Genomic DNA, 22,801 nt, shown 5'->3' on the forward strand with positions numbered 1-22,801 from the left:
ATAGATTCATAATTTTGTGGAGTTATCATAGCTTATTCAAACATCTTATTCAAACGGGTCCCCATGAGGACTTTTCTGTATGAGCATCAAAGAGTTTATTTGATTTAAACTAGCATTATCAATTTCCTAGGTAAGAAAGTCTGTATGACTTACTCTACTATGGCAGGTTATATATTACTCTGGCAGGTTATATATTTGCTCCTTTTTCCAGTAGAAGGATTATACTTTGCTGTCCCTTTAACGTAAAGAGTGGTTTTGTGGTTTGCTTTGGCCAATAATATGCATACAGAAATAAAATGTGTACTTTTTAATTATAAGTTTTAAGAACTAGCTCATTGTTCCCCAGGGCTTTTTGTCCTTCTGCCACAAGATGGGCAATGCCTTTGTTAGGGTTTGCTCTGGCAGTCTGGATTCTGGAATGAAGACAGTGTAGAGCAGAGTTGCAGCCACGGCACGGCGGTTGTGAAATGTGATCAAGAAATAAACCATCATGGTTATAGGCCACTAAGACTTGGGATTTTATGTTAATGCAATATAATTTAGACTAACCTTCTTGAAATTACTAAGTGGCATATCACCTGTGAGTTAAAATAATAAATATAATTCATATCTTCTGTATCAGTTTCCTTGGCTGTTATAACAAGACACCACAGAGTAGGGTTCTTAAATAACTAACATTTACTTCTCACAGTTCTAGAGGCTAGTAGTCCAAGATCAAAGTGCTGGCAGTGTTGGTTTCTTTAAGATCTCTCTTTGTAGCTTATAGATGTCTGATTTCTCATTTTGTCCCCATATGGCCTTTACTCTGTACATGTTCAGTGAGCAGAAGGGATCTCTGATGTTTCTTTTTCTTCTTATGAGGATGTTAGTACTATCACATTAGGACCCCTATCTTTATTACCTCACTTAACTTAATTATTTCCTCAAAGGCTCTGTCTCCAAATACACTCACACTGGGGGCTCAGGTTTTAACATGTAAATTTTGGGTTGCATAATTTGGTCTATAACATGTTCCTACTAGGAATTAAGTTGTTGGGGAATTTTGAAAATGTACCTTTAAAGTACGCTAAGCATAATTATTATTGAATCTGAAATATGAAGTTATTTATATCCTCTAATATATAACATTATGTTAAAATTTTATCCAATTGGTTAGAAATTACATTATTGATATTATACATTAACGTTTATCAGAAAATTTTCCTTGGCTTATATTCTTTATGTTAAAAAATTGCCCTAGGTGCATATGTTTTGGTAATTCAGAAATGTACATTCTTAAGGTGGTAATTGATGACTGCTTATATATAATTTTATTATACTTATAAATTTTGTCTGTTCTTAAGATGTAAGAGTTGGCCTTGTGTTTACATTTTTTGAAAGAAAATACGGAATAATATAGCAATTCATGTAGCTATTTAGCTATATAATCTTGATCAGTATCATTAGCTGTAAAATGGCAATAGTATTATGTACCTCACAAGCCTGTTCTCAGGATTCAGTGAGCTGATTACACACCTAAAGTCTGTAGCCCTATGTGAGTGCTTTATAAAGTGATCTACAGGATAAAAATAAAAGTTACCTTGATTATATGACCATAAAACCCATCATTTAATTCAATCATACAAATTAATTTAAAGACACATGGTAGCTAATAGGAATAACAATTTTTCTTTGGGTATAAAAAAATTATAAGACTTCTTAGGTCTTATGATGCTTAATCTATAATATTCTCTATTTCAGGGAGAAAAATATGACTTCAAGGCAAGAATATGAATATTATGATTTTGCTTTTCCAAAGATGATTTAGTATCCTAGATTAAGATATGGGGAAATTGGTGGCATAAGAAAATACCCTTATAATTATGAGCAAACTTCCCATTACTCATTTTTTGTAAAAATAAATAAAGCTAGAAATATTTTCTGCTAAAATCATGTGAAACTTCTCTATGTGGCTCTTTGGCAGGAGTGTCCCTTCAACCTAAAACGTAAGAAGATAGTTTTTATTTTCCTCTTTGTTTATAGCTATCATTTAATTTAGCAACGGCCTCTTCTAGGCACTCCCAATCTTTTGTCCACACCTTTTCCTTCTAATGTATGTAGATAGATAATAAGAGTATTAATTATATCACTTTTATTGGATTACATCTGAATATCCCTCAGAAGTTTTATTCCATTGATTGCAATAAAAGTAAATTGTTTATTTTACTCCTAAATGATGGTAATGATTCATGACTGGACTTAAGAGAAAAGCTTTAGAAATGAAAAAAGTAAGTTTCAAAATTATAAAAGTATCAAATTCTATAAAGATTAATATTGTTATTAATGATGTTTTTGAAAATAGGGTGCTCCCCCCAATTATTTCAGGAATTTTTTTATGAGTATCTCTATCAAAGGAATGCATGTAAACATCATTTATACCATAACATTCATGACAAAGTTACTATCTTGGAAGCTGGCTTAGTTCCTATGAGCTCACATTCAGATTCTCTTATCTTTTTTTTACCCATTAGCTTTCTAAAAGTTATTTGTGTTATACATTTCTTCTATAATTTAATTTTTGAAGAAAAGCCCATATCTTCTGCATTTGACTTTCTCTTTAATTCCCATTAAATTACTTTTTCCATAATTTATTTCTAAGAAATAATTTTCTAGTATAATTTAAAATACATAGTATTTATAGAAGGAGAAACTGAGCAAGGTGAGTACATCTATGTGGGGATGGGAGACAGTCCAATCCTGGACATAAGAACCCAAGTCAAGTGTGGATGGAGAAGATGTGAGGAGCAGCACAGGATGGGATACTTGTAGGTTGTGTGGCCCAGCACATGGTTTTGGAATTTCAGTGGGGTAAGGGTGACATCCAGGCAAAGAAGAGTGGAGACTGTGTTTCAGTGTGAGGTGTAAAAGTCCAGATGAAGTCAGGAAAATAACTCTGCAGGAGGCAGCTGTGGTGACAACTTGGCAAAAAGGTTTGGGTCCAAAGTGGATTGAGTATCCAAGAGAGGGTAAAGTATATAACTCTTGGCAATATGAGATTGGTTGCATTCAGGGAAACTGATCAAATAAGTTCCTATATTAAAGAAAATGAGGGCCTCGGATAAAAGATTAACAAGTATGAAAAGGGAGAAAACTAGAATTAACCTGTGTTGGATTGGAATTGGAGATATTGGTGGGAATTCATGGATTCCAATATATCTGAAGACAAATTTATTTAAAAAAATCACAGATGCAATTTTGTACATGTGTATACATGTATTTTTATGTGCATTTGTGTATACATGTGCATGTTTATGTATATAGGTATGTGCAAGTCTACATAAAAACGTGTGTGCACAAGATCTCTGTCCACTGAAAGGTCTAAGGAGCAGGTAACTCTAATAGCAAGGAGCACGTTTAGAACCTAGTTTTTAATTCTAATTACCATTTCACTAAAATGGACCAGGGATCCTTGGGCAATAGATGATTCTAGGTTTGAGCTAGGAAAAAATGAGATGGACCTGAATAGCTTTTTGTGTTAAAAAGTAAAGAAATACTCAAAAATTTGAAAGAACATGTCAGACTCACACAGAAACCAGTTTGAAAGGATGCAATTGGCAACACGTAGAATGATTGGAGCTTCAAAATACATGATAATAATGGGTTAGAATTCATTGAATAAAGTAAGAATTAATAAATGAATAACAAAATAAATCCATAAATAGAAATCTTCATGAGAAAAAGATATTTAATGAACTATAAGTACTTATCCACCAAATATTTAACAAATGTAAAAGAAAAAATGTAATATTACAGTGGAAAGGCTTGGCAGATAACATTTTCATTAAGTAATCAGTGTTAACAACACCAGTAATGAGAAATCAAAACTATGTGCCACCTGATGGAAGTTAGAAGAACATAGCATCATATCTGTGATTCTTTTCAAAGATGTAGAACTGTAGTGTAATAATGCGGAAACATTAAACATACCAAATTGAGTAACATCCTTCAGGTAACTGGCCTGTAATCTTCCATTTTCATTTTAGACTCATGGGATACATGGAGAGATTTTTTTACAAGGGTATATTGCCTGATGCAGAGGTTTGGCTTCTATTGATCCTGTCACCCAGATAGTGACAGTGCCCAGTGGGAAATTTTCCAGTCCTTGGCTCCCTCTCTCCCTCCCTCCTTTGCTTTTGTTTTTCTTTTTCTGTTTTTTTTTTTTTTTTTTTGAGATGGAATTTCACTCTGTCGCCCAGGCTGGAGTGCAATGACGCAATCTTGGCTCACTGCAACCTCCACCTCCTAGGTTCAGGTGATTCTCCTGCCTCAGCCTCCTGAGTAGCTGGAATTACAGGCTCATACCACCACACCTGAGTAATTTTTGTATTTTTTAGTAGAGATGGGGTTTCACAATGTTGGCCAGGCTGGTCTTGAACTCCTGACCTCAGGTGATCCTTCCACCTTGGCCTCCCAAAGTGCTGGAATTACAGGCATGAGCCACAGCGCCAGGCCCCTCCCTCTTTTTATAGTCCCCAGTGACTATTGTTCTCATCTTTATGTTTGTGTGTACCCAAGGTTTAGCTCTCACTTATAAGTCAGAACATGTAATATTTGGTTGTCTGTTTTTCCGTTAATTTGCTTAGGATAATGTCCTCCTGCTGCATTTACATTGCTGCAAAGGACATGGTTTCATTCTTTTTTATGACTGCATATAAAAATGCTGTATATGTATGAGATTTTCTTTATCTAATCATCCCTTGATGGGCTCCTAGGTTGGTTCCATGTCTTTGCTATTGTGCATAGTGGTGTGATGAAAATATGAGTGCATATGAGTGCATGTGTCTTTTTGGTAGAATTATTTATATTCCTTTGAGTATATATCCAGTAATGGGATTGCTAGGTCGAATGCTAGTCCTGATTTTAGTTGTTTAAAAAATCTCCAAACTCCTTTCCACAGTGGCTTAACTAATTTACATTCCCACCAACAGTGCGTAAGTTTTCCCTTTCTTCTGCAGCCTTGCCAACAAGCAGCAATAAACATGAAAAAGTGCTCACCATCACTAATCAGAGAAATGCAAATCAAAACCACAATGTGATATCATCTCACACCAGTCAGAATGGCTGTTATGAAAAGGTTTCTTTATTTTGATTTTTCAAAGGCAATAAAGAGTGAATAGAATAACCAGATAAAAAGGAGGAAAGGAGTTTTTGTTGTCATCTTGTTTTATTCTTTAAATGAAGAATATCGCCTTATTCTATCAGAGATAGATTGAAATTTAGACATTTTTACATAAATATTTTATGCATCACTTTATAGTTAACTTCTAAGTACTTCTAAATTTTTGTTAATATTGTGAATGGTTATTCTTTTTATGAAAGATTTGGGAGAAAAAATGTGTAGTAAAAACTGAAAGAGTGAAAATTACCAGTATTTGTAGATACGATAAACATTAACATAGAAAACCTCAAAACAGTAATAGAGTATTGAACTATTGAAACAAATAAAAGAGGAGTAGGATGTCCAGAATATTTAAGTGAAAAATGGGAAGTTCTCTCCCCAAAATGCATGAAGATAAAACTGAGCAAAATTGTCAAACACAATCATTTAAATATCTTAAAACTTGACAAAAGTAATAAAATAATTTAAGATGCATGTCTACTAAATCTTGGGAACAAAATTGAAAGTCTGTGGTGATTTCGCCTCACACTGCTTTGATATTTCCCCTTCCAGCTTCATAGAATGAAAATTTTGTATGGAAATTCTAACGAGGCAGACAGAGCAAGCTGTGATGTCTGGCAGGTCTCTTGCCCTGTCTGATGGGAATGACTTTATTTGGAGTGGAACATGAAAAATTCCATGCCTAGAAGGCTTATCAAAAATAACAATAACAAAGTGCTAACATTGGCAAAGCCCAACATCACAGCTATCCCGAGGTCATAGTAGTAGTTGGGCAAAGTAGAACTTAACAGGGAGATTGAGTAAGCTAGAGAGACAAAGAGGAATTTGCTAAAAACCTGCTTATCTCTGGCATTCTGGAAACCTGTGCACGTATGAAAGGTTAAGCCCATTTAGGCGAGATTAGAAAGGGCTTTGACAAGCTGTTCATCTCTAGCCGAGTATAATGTCCTGAGAATGCAGAAACCATAAAATGGGAAAGATTTGAAAAGTGCCTGAATTTTGAAAGTACTTCTGAAGCCATGTACAGATTCATTGACAATGCGTATAAGCCTTTCTGGGACAAGGTAGTAAGTAAAATCTCTGACCTATCACTGGCTTTCCACTAAGGTATGCCAACCCAGAGAGAACCCTAGGAAGCCAAGGCTAGAGATAAAAACAAGAATTAAAAAGTAATTTAGAGGAGACACCAGAGGGTATATACCATGAAAGAAACAGTCCAGATAATTAATCTAGGTAATTCACTATATAAACAACTAAGAAACCAACATCAGATTAGGGGAGAGAACACAGAGTTAATATAATAAATTATTTTCAAGTTAAAGTTTTTAACAACAACAAGTTAAGAGACATGCAGAGAAACAAGAAGATGTGACTCCACAGAGGAAAAATAGCAGATAATCAAAGTTGTTTCTGAAGGGACCACAGAGGTAAACTTAGCAAAGACTTCAAAACAACTATTATGCGTCTGTTCAAACAACTAAAGGAAACCACGTTTAAAATTTTAAGGAAACTTTAATGACAATAATTTATAAAATAGATAATATCAATAAATAGAAAATGTAAAAAAAAATCAAGTATAAATTCTGGGAAAAAGAATGAAGAAAAATAAAAAGATTTTGAAAGACATCAATGTATATATGCAATGGAGATTCCATAAGAAGAGAAAAAAGAAACAGACACAAATTATTTGAAGAAATAATCACAAAAAATTCCACAGATTTGATGCAAAATGTTCATTTACTCACTTCAAACCTCAATTTTAAGTCGGATAAATATACATGTATATATTCCTAGACTGATCATAGTAAAACTTGAAAGACAAAGACAAAGACAAACAATTTTGAAAGTAGCAAGAGAAAAAAGCACTTGTCATATCTAAAGAAACTGTAATAAGACTGATGGCTAACTTCTCATCAGGTACAATAGAGGCCAGAAGAAAGTGAGATGACATGTTCAAAGTGCTAAAGAAAGCTCTGTCAACCAAGATTTCTATATCTAGCAAAAGTATCCTTCAAAAATGAAAGGAAAATAATGGTATTTTCAGAAAACAAAGGCCAAGAAAATTTGTTGCTAGCAGACCTGCCTGACAATAAATACTAAAGAAGATTTCCCAGAATTAGAAAAAAACTACTTTAAATTTAATATGGAACCAGAAAATAGCCTTTATAGCCAAGACAATCCTAAGCAAAAAGAACAAAGCTGGAGGCATCAGGCTACCTTACTTCAAACTATACTACAAGGCTATAGTAACCAAAACAGCATGATACTTGTACCAAAACAGATATACAGACCAATGGAATGGAACAGAGCCCTCAGAAATAATGCCACACATCTACAACCATCTGATCTTTAACAAACCTGACAAAAACAAGCAATGGGGAAAGGATTCTGTACTTAATAAATAGTGTTGGGAAAAGTGGCTAGCCATATGTGGAAAACTGAAACTGGACCCCTTCCTTACACCTTACACAAAAATTAATTCAAGATGGATTAAAGACAGAAATGTAAGACCTAAAACCATAAAAAAGGTAGAAGAAAATCTAGGCAATACCATTCAGGACATAGGCATGGGCAAAGACTTCATAACTAAAACACCAAAAGCAATGGCAACAAAAGCCAAAATTGACAAGTGGGATCTAATTAAACTAAAGAGCTTCTGCATAGCAATATAAACTATCATCAGAGTGAATAGGCAACCTACAGAATGGGAGAACATTTTTGCAATCTATCCATCTGACAAAGGGCTAATATCCAGAATCTACAAAGAACTTTAACAAATTTACAAGAAAAAAACAAACAACCCCATCAAAAAGTGGGCAAAAGATATGAACAGACACTTCTCAAAAGAAGACATTTATGAAGCCAAGAAACATATGAAAAAAAGCTCATCCTCACTGATCATTAGAGAAATGCAAATCAAAACCACAATGAGATACCAACTCATGCCAGTTAGAATGGCAATCATTAAAAAGTCAGGAAACAGTAGATGCTGGAGAGGATGTGGAGAAACAGGAATGCTATTACACTGTTGCTGGGAGTATAAATTAGTTCAACCAGTGTAGCAATTCCTCAAGGATCTAGAACCAGAAATACCATTTGACTAAGCAATTCCATTACTGGGTATATACACAAAAGATTATAAATGATTCTACTATAAAGACACATGCACACGTATGTTTATTGCAGGACTATTCACAACAGCAACGACTTGGAACCAACCCAAATGCCCATCAGTGATAGACTGGATAAAGAAAATGTGGCACATATACACCATGGAATACTATGCAGCCATAAAAAGGATGAATTTATGTCCTTTGCAGGGACATGGATGAAGCTGGAAACCATCATTCTCAGCAAACTAACACAGGAACAGAAAACCAAATACTGCATGTTCTCACTCATAAGTGAAAGTTGAACAATGAGAACACATGGACACAGGAAGGGGAACATCACACACCGGGGCCTGTCGAGTGGTGGGGGGCTAGGAGAGAGATAGCATTAGGAGAAACACCTAATGTAGGAGAAGGGTTGATAGGTGCAGCAAACCACCATGGCACGTGTATACCTACGTAACAAACCTGCAGGTTCTGCACATGTATCCCAGAACTTAAAGTATAATAAAAAGAAAAGAAAAGAAAAGAAGTGACACCAGATGACAATTTGAATCCAGATGAAAAAATAAAGATCACTAGAAAGGCTAATTACATGAGTAATCATAAAAAGGAGTATAAGTATAGATTTACCTTTTTTCTCTTCACTTATTTAAAAGACAAGTATGTAAAACAATAATTATCAAAGGGTATTGTTTAGGCTAATATAAAGAGGTAATAGATGAGACAATAATATCACAAAGGAGGTGGGTGGAAATTGAGGTGTATAGGAACAATGAATTGCTACCAGATTGTCAGTCAAATACACAAGAATAAAATACAAGCTATAAAAAATAATCAATTAGGCTCTGTCAAAATTAAAAACTTTTTTATTTCCAAAAATAACAGTTAGAGAATAAAAAGATAAGCCATACACTGTTAGAAAATATTTGCAAATTATATGCCTTGATAAAGAAAATTTACCTGGAATATATAAGGAAATCTTATGACTCAATATTAAGACAAACAGTGGTTTAAAACAATCAAATTACTTGAATAGCCATTTCACAAAAGATTTCTTAAAATGGTCAATAAGCATATGAAAGTGTGCTTAACATTTTTTGCCATTAAGAAAATGCATATGAAAACCACATCTTGTAAAATGACTATAACAAAAACAACAAGCAATAGCAAGTCTTGTCAAGCATGTGGAAAAACTGGAACTCTCACACAGTCTTCATTGGAATGTAAAATTTTGCAGCTACCTTGGAAAACAGCTTGAAAGTTTTATAAAATGTTAAACATACTTTGCTATAAGACCCAGAAATATCACTCCCAGATTTCTACCAAATAGAAATAAAAACATATGTGCATATAGAGACCTGTATATGAGTGTTCATAATGGCATTTTAAATAATGGTCAAAAAGTGAAAACTATCCAAATGTTTATCAAGGGTGAATTGGGTGGATAAAATGTGATATATCCACATAATGGAATATTATTAATCAATCAAATGGACAGAATACTGATACATAATACAACATGGATGAACTTCAAAAGATTATGCTAAGTGGAAGAAGACAGACACAAAATTACACATGTAATTCCACTTATATGAAATTTCCATATATGAAATAGTCAAATCTATAGTGACTGACAGAAAGTAGGTTAGCGGTTGCATGGTGCTGGGTAAGAGAGAGTAACTGAAAATTGGGGTAAAGAAAACATTCTAACTTTTCTTGTGCTTATGGTTGTACGATTTTGTACATTTAACAAAAATTTATTAAATTGAATATTCAACGTGAATTAATCATATGATATGCAAATCATATTCTATGTGGTAGACTGAATAGTGATATCCAAAGGCATAGAGATCCTAATCCCTTGTAACTGTAAATGTTATCATATACAGCAAGTGGGACTTTATAGGTGTGATAAAATTAATAATTTTAAGATTTAGAGATTGTCCTGGATTTATTCAGGTGACATCTAATTGTAAACACAAGTGTCTTCAAAAAATGAAGGCGGAGAGTATTTTGATGACAGAATTAGAGAAGACAATGTGATGATAAAAGCAGAGATTGGAGTGATGTGGCCACAAGCCAGGGAATGCCAGCAGCCACCAGAAGTATGAAGAAACAAGAAACAGATTATCCCCAGGAGCCTCTGAAAAAAGCCAGCCCTGCCAACACCTTGATTCTGTGATATTGGTAAAAGAATAGACACATAAATCAATAGAACAGAATCCAGAATCCAGAAACAAACTCCCAGAGGTATGTCTGTCTTGGTTCATTTAGTGCTGCCATTAACAGAATACCTGAGGCTAGGTAAGAGAAGTTTGTTTCTCTCAATTTTTGTGGAAAGTCTAAGAGCATGACAGCAACATCTGCTCAGTTTCTGGTGAGGTCCATATCTTGTGATAAGACATGACAGAGAAACAAATCAGCCTGCAGGCATGAACAAAGAGCAAGAGGATCAAGGAAACTGACTCACTTTATAACATTCCACTCTAGCAGTAACTTACTCAGTCCCGAGAGAGCAATAACTCACTAATTTATTGCCCCAAAACTGCGTTTATCCTTTTGTGAGGGTGGATCACGTATGACCCAAAGGCCTCTTAAAGATATTTCCACCTAACATATCTGCACCGGGTACCAAGCCTCCACATGAGTTTGGATGACAACAAACCACATTCAAATCATAGCAATGCCCAACTGATATTTGTCAGAAGTGAGGAAACAATTTGATAGGAAAAGACTCACCTTTTCAACAAATGATACTGAAGCAATTGCATATCCACATGCCAAAAAAAAAAAAGATCCTCAACATAGTTCTCACACTTTATACAAAAGGCTCTTGGATGTAAGTATGTAATGTAAAACTATGAAACTTTCAGAAAGAAGCAAAGAAAAAAAACCTTTGAGACTTAGAACTAGCAAGGAGTTTTTGGGCTGAGCACCAAAAGCATGACTCATAAATGAAAATATTAATAAATTATACATCATCAAAATTGGAAAATTTTACTTTGCATAGACCATGTTAATAGGATGAAAAAATGTTACTGAATGGAAAAAATATTGGCAAACTGTATATCTGACTAAGATTGGTATCTCGAATATACAAAGAACTCTCAAAAGTCAATAGAAAAAATGTTTAAATTTTATTATAAAATGGGCAAAAGAAATAAAGAGATACTTTATTGTATATAGTATAAAAGGCAAATAATGTTATAAAAATACTTATCATTAGCCATTAGGAAAATGCAAATTAAAACCACAGTTAGAGATCACTATTTATTTAACAGAAAGGCTAAAATAGAGAATACAGTTTTGTGATGCATAGTGAAATTTTAGTCAACAATGGATTGCATATACAATGGTGGTCTTTTATGATTACAATGGAGCTGAAAAATTTCTATTGCCTAGTGAAGTCATAGTCATTGAAACATCCCAATGCAACGCATTACTCATGTGTTTGTAGTGATACTGATGTAAAAAACCTACTGCACTGCCAATTGTATAAAAGTGTACAGTAATGTCTAGGCTTTCACATTTCACATAAAAGAGAGGTCTTTTATGATTACAATGGAGCTGAAAAATTTCTATTGCCTAGTGAAGTCATAGTCATTGAAACATCCCAATGCAACGCATTACGCATGTGTTTGTAGTGATACTGATGTAAAAAACCTACTGCACTGCCAATTGTATAAAAGTGTACAGTAATGTCCTAGGCATTCACATTCAAAAAGCTAAATTCAAAGAATTACATACTGTAAAATTCCACTTGTAAAACTTTCTTGAAATGATAAAATTATAGAAATGAAGTCAAGATTAGTGGTTGCCAGTTGTTAAAAGGGGAGTGAATGGAGGAGAGAAACAGTTGTGGCTATATAAGAACAATATGGGAGATCTGTGGTGATGGCACTGTTCTACATGTTGGTGCATCAATGTCAATATTCTGGCTGTGAGATTATTCCACAGTTTTATAAGATGTTACCACTAGGAGAAACTGAGTACAGAGTATATGGAATATCTATTATTTTTTACAATTGCATGTGAATCTATGATAATCTCAAAATAAAAATTTTCACCAAAATTTATTGAAGAAAAGAGAATGAAGGAACAAATCAGAAAATGGGAGAATCTATTTGTAGTTTATATATCTAATGAAATTTCCACCAGGGATATAACAAACTCCTGCACATCATGAGAAAAAGACTGACAATTCAGAAAATAAAAACTGAGTAAGAAACTTGAATATGTCTTTCACAACAAGGATAGAAACATGATTAACAAACATACAAAAAAGTGTTCAATCTCATTAATAGACAAATACAAATCAAATTCTAATCTTTATACCACTGCATATGACCAGAATGGTTGAATTACCAAGCTTGACAATGCTGAATATTGGTGAGGATGTGGAGCAACAACTCGTAAACATTGTTAGTGGGAGTGGAAGTAACTATTTTGTAAAGCTGTTAAAGATCATTAACTGTAATTGTACATTTGTCACCAAGTAATTTCACTTTTAAGTATTAATCCACAAGGATGAATGCATATGTGATTACTTAGAAGACTATTTTTGTAATCATTCTAAACTGGAAAAAAACAAATGTCTTTCCATGTTAGAAAATATCATATATTATGATATATTCATATAATAAAATCCTGAATATGTCAGCAATGATAACGAACAAGCAATAATCACATATAACAGCAGGAATTAAAGTTACACATATAATATTGAGGGAAAGAAGCATCAACAGACATATTGTGTCCTACTTAAAGAAGGCCAAAACTAGGCAAGACTAAATTGCAGCATAGAATTCAGGTTGTTACCTTTGGTGTTTGAATAGAGATTTGGAGTAGCATTAAAAAAACTTCTGGATTGTTAGAAATATTGTGTTTCACACCTCTGTGCTTACTTTTGTTCATTCATTGTGCTATATATTAATCATTTTTGTACCTTTATATATGTATGCTACACTTCAATGAAAATATGAAAAATATAAGTCAATAGTTGGACACAAAGCATACCTTTATCAAGTAAAAAAATTAACCATTTATTCAAATACAACTGAATATAACTGTTGAATCATTGGAATTTTAAAAGCATTTTATCATGTATCATTTGGATCATAATAGTAATTAAAAATCAGATTACAAAACCTTTTGGAAGCAATAAAAAGTGGAACATGTCATTATCATAATTTTGAGTCACAGAAAAATCTATACTCATAGGAAAAGGTATTATATATATGCTTATATTAGAAAGCAGTATAACTAGAACTTTAAAATAATTACTCATTTAAAATTTTTAATAATACATCAAAGACAAAAGGAAGCACAAGCATATAACTGAATTTAATAAAGCAAGAATAACAAATTGTACAAAGTTTGGGTGAATACAGTATTTTTCTTTTGAAAAGATGAAGAAAATATGTATATCCCACATGAACTCAGGGTAAAAAGAGAGAAATAATATAGATTAGTCATGCAAAAGACAGACATTTTCAAAGGTAAAATGGAAATACTATTCTTAACTCTTTGGAAACAAATTTGAAAGGCTAGAGAAAATGGAGCGTTTTCTACCTAAATTTAAATTATTAAAATAAACCCAGGATCATGAAGAAAACTTGAAAAGACCTTTAAGAATGGGAAGATAATTAAAGATCAACCTTAAAACAAACATTATCACCTGACTTTTTCACAACTGATTTCTTTCTCATGTTTAATGGGTTTTTAGAACTTCAAATACTGTTTAAGGTTTCTTTAACAATAGAAAAGATAGAAATCTCCTAATTAATTTTATGAGGCTAAAAAAAGACAGCATCAAAAAATTATAATCTCATTTACATATATTGAAATGTAAATTTTAAACACAATTTATTGCAAACTTAAACTCATAAAACTTTAACATAATACATTTAAGAGGAAAATACATAAAAGTAATTAATAAAAAGAAAACTACAAACATCTTATTGAAGGACATAAAACAATATTGAAAATGCAAAGTAAATAATTTTCTTGGGTTGAAAAAATACAACAAAAGAGTAAATTTTTCCAACATTATTATATAAATTTGATATAATTTTATTTAGGATATCTAAACTATTTTTTCATATTTTAGAGTTAAATGGTACTAAATTTTAACTGTAAGAATAGACAGAAAAAGAACAGTAGGAGCAAGTGGTATGTAGTAGTGAATATGAGACTTTTTAAAGTGAAAGTAAATTTATTAAGAAAGTAAAGGCATAAAAGAATGCCTACCATATATGCAGAGCAGCCCCAAGGCCTGCTGGTTGCCCATTTTTATGATTTTTAAAAAAATTTTTTATTTCCATAGGTTTTTGGCGAACAGGTGGTATTTAGTTACATGAGTAAGTTCCTTAATGGTGATTTTTGAGATTTTGGTGCACCAATCGTCTGGGCAGCATACCCTGAACTTGATTTGTAGTCTTTCATCTCTCACCACCCCCTACGCTTTGCCCCAAGTCCCCAAAGTTCATTGTATCATTCCTATGCCTTTGCATCCTCATAGCTTAGCTCTCATTTATAAATGAGAACATACAGTGTTTGGTTTTACATTCCTGAGTTATTTCACTTAGAATAATAGTCTCCAGTTCCATCTAGGTTACTGCGAATACCATTAATTCCTTCCTTTTTATGGTTGAGTAGTATTCCATCATGTATATATGCCACAATTTCTTTATCCATTTGTTGATTGATGGGCATTTGGACTGGTTCCATGTTTTTGGAATTGCAAATTGTGCTGCTATAAACATGCATGTGCAAATATCTTTTTCATATAATGACCTCTTTTCCTCTGGGTAGATGCCCAGTAGTGGGATTGCTGGATCAAATGGTAGACTATATTTTAAAGCCACTGTAATCAAACCAATGTGGTATTGACAAAAGGCTTGGAAAGATGTAAGAAAGAAAATCCAGAAATATATTACACTATATCTGAGACTTTATTGATAATAAAAAACATTGAATTTAACAGGTTGTCTCAATAGACTATTCCACAGAAAGTAAGATTAGATTATGTATCACATTTCATATGTAAAAAGGTATTTCTAGATGAAATAAAGACATTTTACTTAAATTAGTAAACATCTTTGATGACTACTTATAAAATCTAAGGATGGGACAAATGTTAGGTAAAAATGTATGTACAAACACACAGTTTTGTTATGTACTTCAATTCTTTAGAGAATTGTCCTTAACAGAAAAAAAATTAAATGTTTATGTCCTAAGAATTTATCCAAGGCCAATAAAATGACTTTTTAATCAGAGGAAGTACATCTTTAGAAACAGGACCCTGGGCTTTTCAGCAACTTCCTTGCAGCAGATGTCAGGCAACTTTAATAATAATGAACTTTTCTTCGAAAGATCATTATTACATTTTTGTTTCTTCTTGTCTTTGTCTATATTTTCTTGGCTCTGTTATTGGAATGTCCCCTGGGCTCTAGTTCTCTCGTTTGCCCTTGCTCAGACTTCATAAGGTGGCTAGTCTCTGGCTCTGCTTTCATATTAGACCAGTCTTTGAATATCTGCTCTTTTGCTCCTTTGGTGTAATATAACTTTCATTTGCATTAATACTTAAGAGACATCAAAGTGAATGCTAGTTCTAAGCAACACTACTAAGAACTTTGAGCAACTCAAATACAAGGAGCATCTCACCCATCCTAATGAAAAATTCTTCACTGATAATAAACAATGATGCTTGTTTTAAATAAAGAGGTGCTGACTCATGGGACCATTCCTTCCTATGCAAGGAGCATTCTCATAACACAACAAATTTCTTCTTTCTATCACATAAAAACCCAGTCCCCCGAAAGAGCGGCTTAGTGAATTTCTTCATTACTGTGTTTTCATGCCTGGCAAGTATATAATTCTGTGGTTACTGACTTCATTACTATAGACTTTTTTTTACTCCCTTTAAACACAATTTATTGCAAACTTGATATGCATGACACTCATGTCAATTCTGATGGTTTGTGAGGACCCAAATATGCTATGGAGTAGAGTTTCAAGTAGATATGCAACCTATCATTTTGAGAATATTTCTATCTTTGCAAAAATATCTCAGCAAAACTATATATTATGTTCCCGAATAATCCTAAAACATACTCATTCAATAAGTTCTCACTTAAATTCAGTGCCAGAACAAACATTACTGCTTGCTTACACCAATCAGAAATATATTAACCTGCTGAATTTATTGTTCATCTCTATACAAAACCCCATTTTGCATGCATGCTAGTATTTATTCCTCTATGACTTTTTTTTTTTTTTTTTTTTAAGGTGTGCACTTCTATTTAACTGGTCTCAAGTCAGTGGTCTCAAGTCAGGCCCTGGCTACCTCCACCCACTCCCAGGGAGACCAAAAGCCTTCATACATCTCAAGTTGGGGGACAAAAAAGGGAGGCCACAAAGGCTGATCATTCAAAATAAAACAAAATAAAAAAGTATTAAGGCGAAGATTAAAAAAATGTATATTACATAATTTACATGAAGGCGATGCTATCACCTCCCCTGTGTGGACTCAGGAGAGGACTAGGGCATTTTCCTTAGAGAAAAGTGGGGTGGCTTTTAGGAGGGCAAGAGACTTCCTGTAACAATGCATCTCATGATATTTGGAATGACTATTAAAAAAAGAACAATGTACCATCAAAGTCCTAGGCCACATTGTAGAACTTTGGAGGATGCTTGCTACAACTGACTGCTGTTACCTTTGTTCCTGAGTCAAGCCAAAAAAAAAAAAAAAAAAAAAAAAAAACAGAACCAAAAAACAAATAAAGCCATGTGCCAATCTCATTTTGTTTTCTGTGCAAGTTAGGTTTTGTCAAAAAAGGGTGTAATGCAACTAAGTTACAGTCTGCCTAGAAGTATTTGCAGTGGACGACAGAGGGGCCGAACTCGTCATACTCTTGCTTGCTGATCCACATCTACTGGGAGGTGGAAAGGAGGCCAGGATGAGGCTGCCGATCCACAGGGAGTACTTGTGCTCGGAGGAGCAATGGTCTTGAGCTTCATGGTGCTGGGCGCCTGGGCAGTGATCTCCTACATCCTGTCCGCGATGCTAGGATACATGGTGGTGCCGCCAGACAGCACTGTGTTGAAGCACAGGGCTTTGTGGATGTCCACATCACACTTCATGATGGAGTTGAAGGTAGTTTCGTGGATGCCACAGGATTTCATGCCCAGGAAGGAAGGCTGGAAGAGCGACTTGGGGCAGCAGAACCGCTGGTTGCGGATGGTGATGACCGGGATGTAGGGCAGCTCATAGCTCTTCTCCAGGAAGGAGCTGGAGGCCACCATGGCCATCTCCTGATCCAAGTCCAGGGCGACCTAGCACAGCTTCTCCTTGATGTCATCCACAATTTCCTGCTTGGCAGTGGTGGTGAAGCTGTAGGCACTGGGTGAGGATGTTCATGAGGTAGTCAGTCACTCCAGGGCCAGCCAGGTCCAGATGCAGGATGGCGTGGTGGAGGGTATACCCCTCATAGATGGGCACAGTGTGGGTGACCCTTCACCGGAGTCCATCACCATGCCAGTGGTACGGCCAGAGGCCCACAGGGACAGCACGGCCTGGATGGCCACATACATGACTGGGGTGCTGAAGGTCTCAAACGTGATCTAGGTCATCTTCTCGTGATTGGCCTTGGGGTTGAGGGGGTCTCGGTCAGCAGCACGGGGTGCTCCTCAGGAGCCACAGGCAGCTGGTTGTAGAAGGTGTGGTGCCCGATCTTCCATGTCGTTCTAGTTCAGGGTCAGGATGCTTCTCTTGCTCTGGGCCTCGTCACCCACTAGGAGTCCTTCTGACCCATGCCCACCATCACACCTTGGTGCCTGGGGCGCCCCACGATAGACGGGAAGACGGCCCCGGAGGCATCGTCGCCTGCGAAGCTGGTCTTGCACATGCAGGAGCCTTTGTTGACTACAAGCCCGGTGATATCATCATGGTGAACTGGCAGCTGGTGTGGACTGGCGGCGGGGTGGCGAGGGCCAGGTTCTGTGCTCGCGGGGTGAACGCCGTCTCCACGGTCCTCCTCTATGTCCTCTATGTCTTTTAAGTATTTGTATATTGTCTTATCTTAAATGTTTCTGTTGATAATACGTTTAAGTCTTCGGGTTACCTTATAACTTCATGTATAGTAGGTGAATCTTAAAATTTATGTAAGGACTTATATATGTCCCTTTTTTTGTTTATCACTAGAAGACTGTTTGTGTCACTTTGACTGACATTACAAGCCAAATCAGCTGGTGTGACTGTAAATAGACAGGATATTAATATGGGCTACAAAAGAAGACATACGAGTCTGACTAATAATGTTGATGTTTCTTCTAGAAGAAAATGTCCCTTATTCTTATGTCTCCTATGGTTAACTTTGTCTCTTTTTTCAAGCCTATGAATGTACTACAGTGGCAAGGCTTTACATTCAAATGACCACATAAAGTTGTGTGTGTGTGTGTGTACTAAAATTAAAAACATTTTATTTTAAATCTTCAATAAATTCAAAGTAGGTTTAAATGTTTGCAACCAGCAACTTTGACTCATATATATATTTATTGTGATATTTATACCAATTGTTTTAGAAATAAAAAGTTTCCTTTGGGAGGCCAAGGCGGGTGGATAAACTGAGGTCAGGGGTTTGAGACCAGCCTGACCAACATGGTGAAACCCCCTCTCTACTAAAAACACAAAAAATTAGCTGGGCGTGATGGCACATGCCTGTAATCCCAGCTACTTAGGAGGCTGAGGCAGGAGAATTGCTTGAACTCGGGAGGCGTAGGTTACAGTGAACTGAGATAGTGCCATTGCACTCCAGCCTGGGTGACAAGAGTGAAACTCCATCAAAAAAAAAAAAAGAACAAAAAGAAAGAGAGAGAGAAAAAGAAACAAAGAAAAGAGAGAGACAAGAAAGGAAGGAAGGAAGGAAGGAAGGAAGGAAAGAAAGATTCTATTGATGTAGAAGAAATATAATTTAACATGAGTATGTTTTCTTCTTCATACTAGTTCATAAACTCTTAAATCGTTACCTAATACTGTTCTGTTCTATCATTTCTCTTCTGAGAAATGAGCTGGTTTTAGGTAATTTTTAAGGTTCTTTCCTTTTTGTCTTCTTATTGCCAACAGTTTTTTATTTCTGGTTATTTTTCAATGTTCAATTTCATTTGCTACATTATTTAAATATTATATGCGGGTGGAAATTTCTGTAACCATTGGTTAACTGGTATGTAATAAAAAACAAAATGACTTGGGCATTCAAGGACTATGCTTCAAATATTTGAGTAATATCTATGGTTTAGTATATTAACTCTAATGTTTGATCACTAAGTAGTGCATGACTAAATGCTTTATTGATACAATAACTTCAGGCCCATTTTCTTTTCTTTCTTTTTTTTTTTTTAGATGGAGTCTCACTTCTGTCACCCAGGCTGGAGTGCAGTGGCATGATCTAGGCTCACTGCAAGCTCCGCCTCCCGGGTTCACACTATTCTCCTGCCTCAGCCTCCCAAGTAGCTGGGACTACAGGAGCCCGCCACCACGCCCGGCTAATTTTTTGTATTTTTTTTAGTAGAGACGGGGTTTCTCCGTGTTAGCCAGGATGGTCTCGATCTCCTGACCTCGTGATCTGCCCGCCTCGGCCTCCCAAAGTGCTGGGATTACAGGCGTCAGCCACCGCGCCTGGCCCAGACCCATTTTCTACTTGATGAAATACAAAATAAAACAAAACACAAAATAAAACAAAACCTTTTAAAAATTAGATTTTACTCAGTAATAGACTTCAAACTTGCCTTTCTTTTTCTCTGGCAGTTATTGACCTTTCTTACAAGAGATTATTAGCTAAAGATCACGGCATTTTTATTTTGTTACCTTAAAGCTAAAGAATTTATTATCTCATCCTTAAGGCTGTGGCAGATCATTTTCTTCATGGGCTGTATAGTACATAAATAATGCAAGATTTAAAGCCTTAGAATTCCTTTATCAGCAGATAGCAAAGTACTTAAAATATCCTTTTCTGGCTTGAGGTAATAGTCTGCTTTTATGCTGAATCTACTCAAGGCTTTGTGAACTGCTTCTATATGGGAGATAAGCAAGTGACACTGGACAAATCTAATGGCAGACCTGCCTTGGACTGAATCCACCCTCCATAAAATTCACCAGTAAAGAGAATTGATGTAAACACAACTTTAGTGTTTAAGATTATAATTTGGATGCAGCCACCTCTTTTATTTCCATTACTGGGTTTCTGGCATGGTTGTTAGTACAGGAATGAAAGAATTTGGATGATGCAAATGGAACTATGTAGTAAGATTGGGGAGAAAACTGAATAACTCTGATGCTCGTAGAAATATTTTTGAAATTGGAAACAGAATGGCCATATTTACTTTCCTTAGTCAAGTTTAAATAAAACAGGAGACAGGATGGGCCTGACTGACAGAAATATAACACATTCCTCAAATACTACAAGTTCTATTACCACCCAGGATAGGAAAAATAAAAGTCAATATTACACTTTTCCAAAATGTATGTACTGGAATTTTGCCAAGTAATTATGTAGCAAATTTTGACCTGCTTTAAGATGGTTATCAACAGAGGTCTCAAAAGTTCAGCATTTCTGACTCTAGAAATTTAAAGGCCTAATTAAACTTAGGTATATATTCTAAAAATCACTTTTATTTTTAAAGCACTATTAAGAATTGGCTTATGCATTTTATTCCCAAGATGTTAAACTGCTATAACCCAGAAAGAAACAAAAATCTTCAATGGACCTGTATCATTTTCTGTGTTAAATATTTGATTGTCAAAATAATTCAATTAGCTGGTATTGAATAATAATAGTGAAAAGAACAAAATTTCAGTGTAAAGTATATAAATTAAATCTTTTACATGTGTAGTATAATGATTATAGGTATTCAAATAAAAATAAACATTTTAATAAAAAAATTCAAAATCTTTTTGCCTCACTCACTTTATTTCACGCCTCAATAGGGATCTAACTAATTAAGCAATAAATATAATTGATGACATATTTTTCTAAAATCTTCAACAAATGTTTAAAAACTAAAATGAGTCTTAGGTAAACTGTGATTGAAACAAAAAAATTCAGTCAACCCAAAACCATATTATGTAATATTTTTACTTTTTGATTCTTTTCTAAAGTTTTTTAGAGCACAGGAAAAATTGAATTATCAAACTTTCAACTGAAGTTAGGTATAGTTTAGGTCTTTTATCTGGTTTAACTAATTTAACATTCTCATTGTAAAGTAAAAGAAAGTAAAATCAGTATAATCTACCTCTCCAGATCTATTAATCTCTGCAATAAAAATTTAAATAGCTCTACATTTGCTATCACAATTGTGTCAGAAAATGGATGTGGTACTTTAAATAGTTTAATACGAGAAAATTCAGTTGATATTGTGGGGAAATATGCTACAAAGTCAATTAGTAATTAATTTATCTCAAAGTATTTTTGTTATAACAAAATATAGCAAATATTTATCTAAAACTTTTAGGAAGATGGACCTAAATATGGGTATTATTTGTCAGATAGAAAAAAATATGAATGTGAGTTTATTTAAACATGGTAACATTATCCTACTAGTATGATAATATTTCTACTGGGCCCATAAAACTTATTTTGTCAAGCTTTGTTTCATACTACACATTACTGACAAAATAGGGTATAATTCCTTTGCTCTAAAGGAAATACATACTGAAGCTGTTAAAAAAATAAAGAAAAAGAAAAGAACATGTTCTTTCATGTAAATGTGCTCTTAAGCATTTTGAAGAAGTAGGTGATTGACTTGGTGCAAAAGCTTTTCTAGTCTCTCATGTAAATATGCATTTGACAGTTTAGTAAATTTCAGGTCAGTGGTCCAATAGACCAAAAAGTCTTGGGGCTATTGGAGTGTATCCTGTAAATGCATGTTAAGGGAATTTAAAAGTTGCAGAATATTGACTTGATTATTGATGCAAAGTAGCCAATACAGCTTAACAGGTAATTAAATATCCTATCATAAAAAGTACATTTATAGAGTGCAGTCATTTATTAACATTGTAACGTAATATCACTTTTAAAGTTATTTGGTTAATTTTGACATTCTTTTTCGATAGCTATTCTTTTCTTTTCCATTTTTCTTCCATGTATAAATATGCTTCACTTTAATAATGCTACAGACTTTTGCAAATTTTCATATAAACTTTCAGTAAATTACTTAAATGGACACCAAAAATGTTGACTGCATTGTGATTTTATCAATTATACAGGTAGTGATTATGTTTTGGTTTTAATTTTCATTTTTATTTTACATTTGGGACTACTTGTTGTAAGGGTGGATTTCATGATGCTAAGGTTTGGGCTTCTATCAATCCCATCATCTAGATAGTAAATATAGTACCCAATAGAACGTTTTTCAGACCTTTCACTGCCTTTGAAGTCTCCAGTGTCTACTATTCCCATCTTTATGTACATGTGTACCCGAGAATTAGCTCCTACTTCTAAGTGAGAACATGCTGTATTTGATTTTCTGTTTC

The 22,801-nt window shown here is 34.4% G+C and overlaps 1 long non-coding RNA gene and 1 pseudogene across 3 annotated transcripts in view; both read right to left on the reverse strand.

Annotated features, from left to right (window-relative positions):
• LOC129058731 (uncharacterized) overlaps nucleotides 1-22,801 on the reverse strand; it is a 301,795-nt gene that overhangs the window by 173,847 nt on the left and 105,147 nt on the right. The gene's annotated exons all lie outside the window — the stretch shown is intronic.
• On the reverse strand, nucleotides 17,139-18,221 carry LOC100448874 (actin, cytoplasmic 2-like; annotated as a pseudogene).

The sequence above is a fragment of the Pongo abelii genome, chromosome 2 (genome assembly GCF_028885655.2).
Source record: "Pongo abelii isolate AG06213 chromosome 2, NHGRI_mPonAbe1-v2.0_pri, whole genome shotgun sequence".
NCBI lineage: Eukaryota > Metazoa > Chordata > Mammalia > Primates > Hominidae > Pongo > Pongo abelii.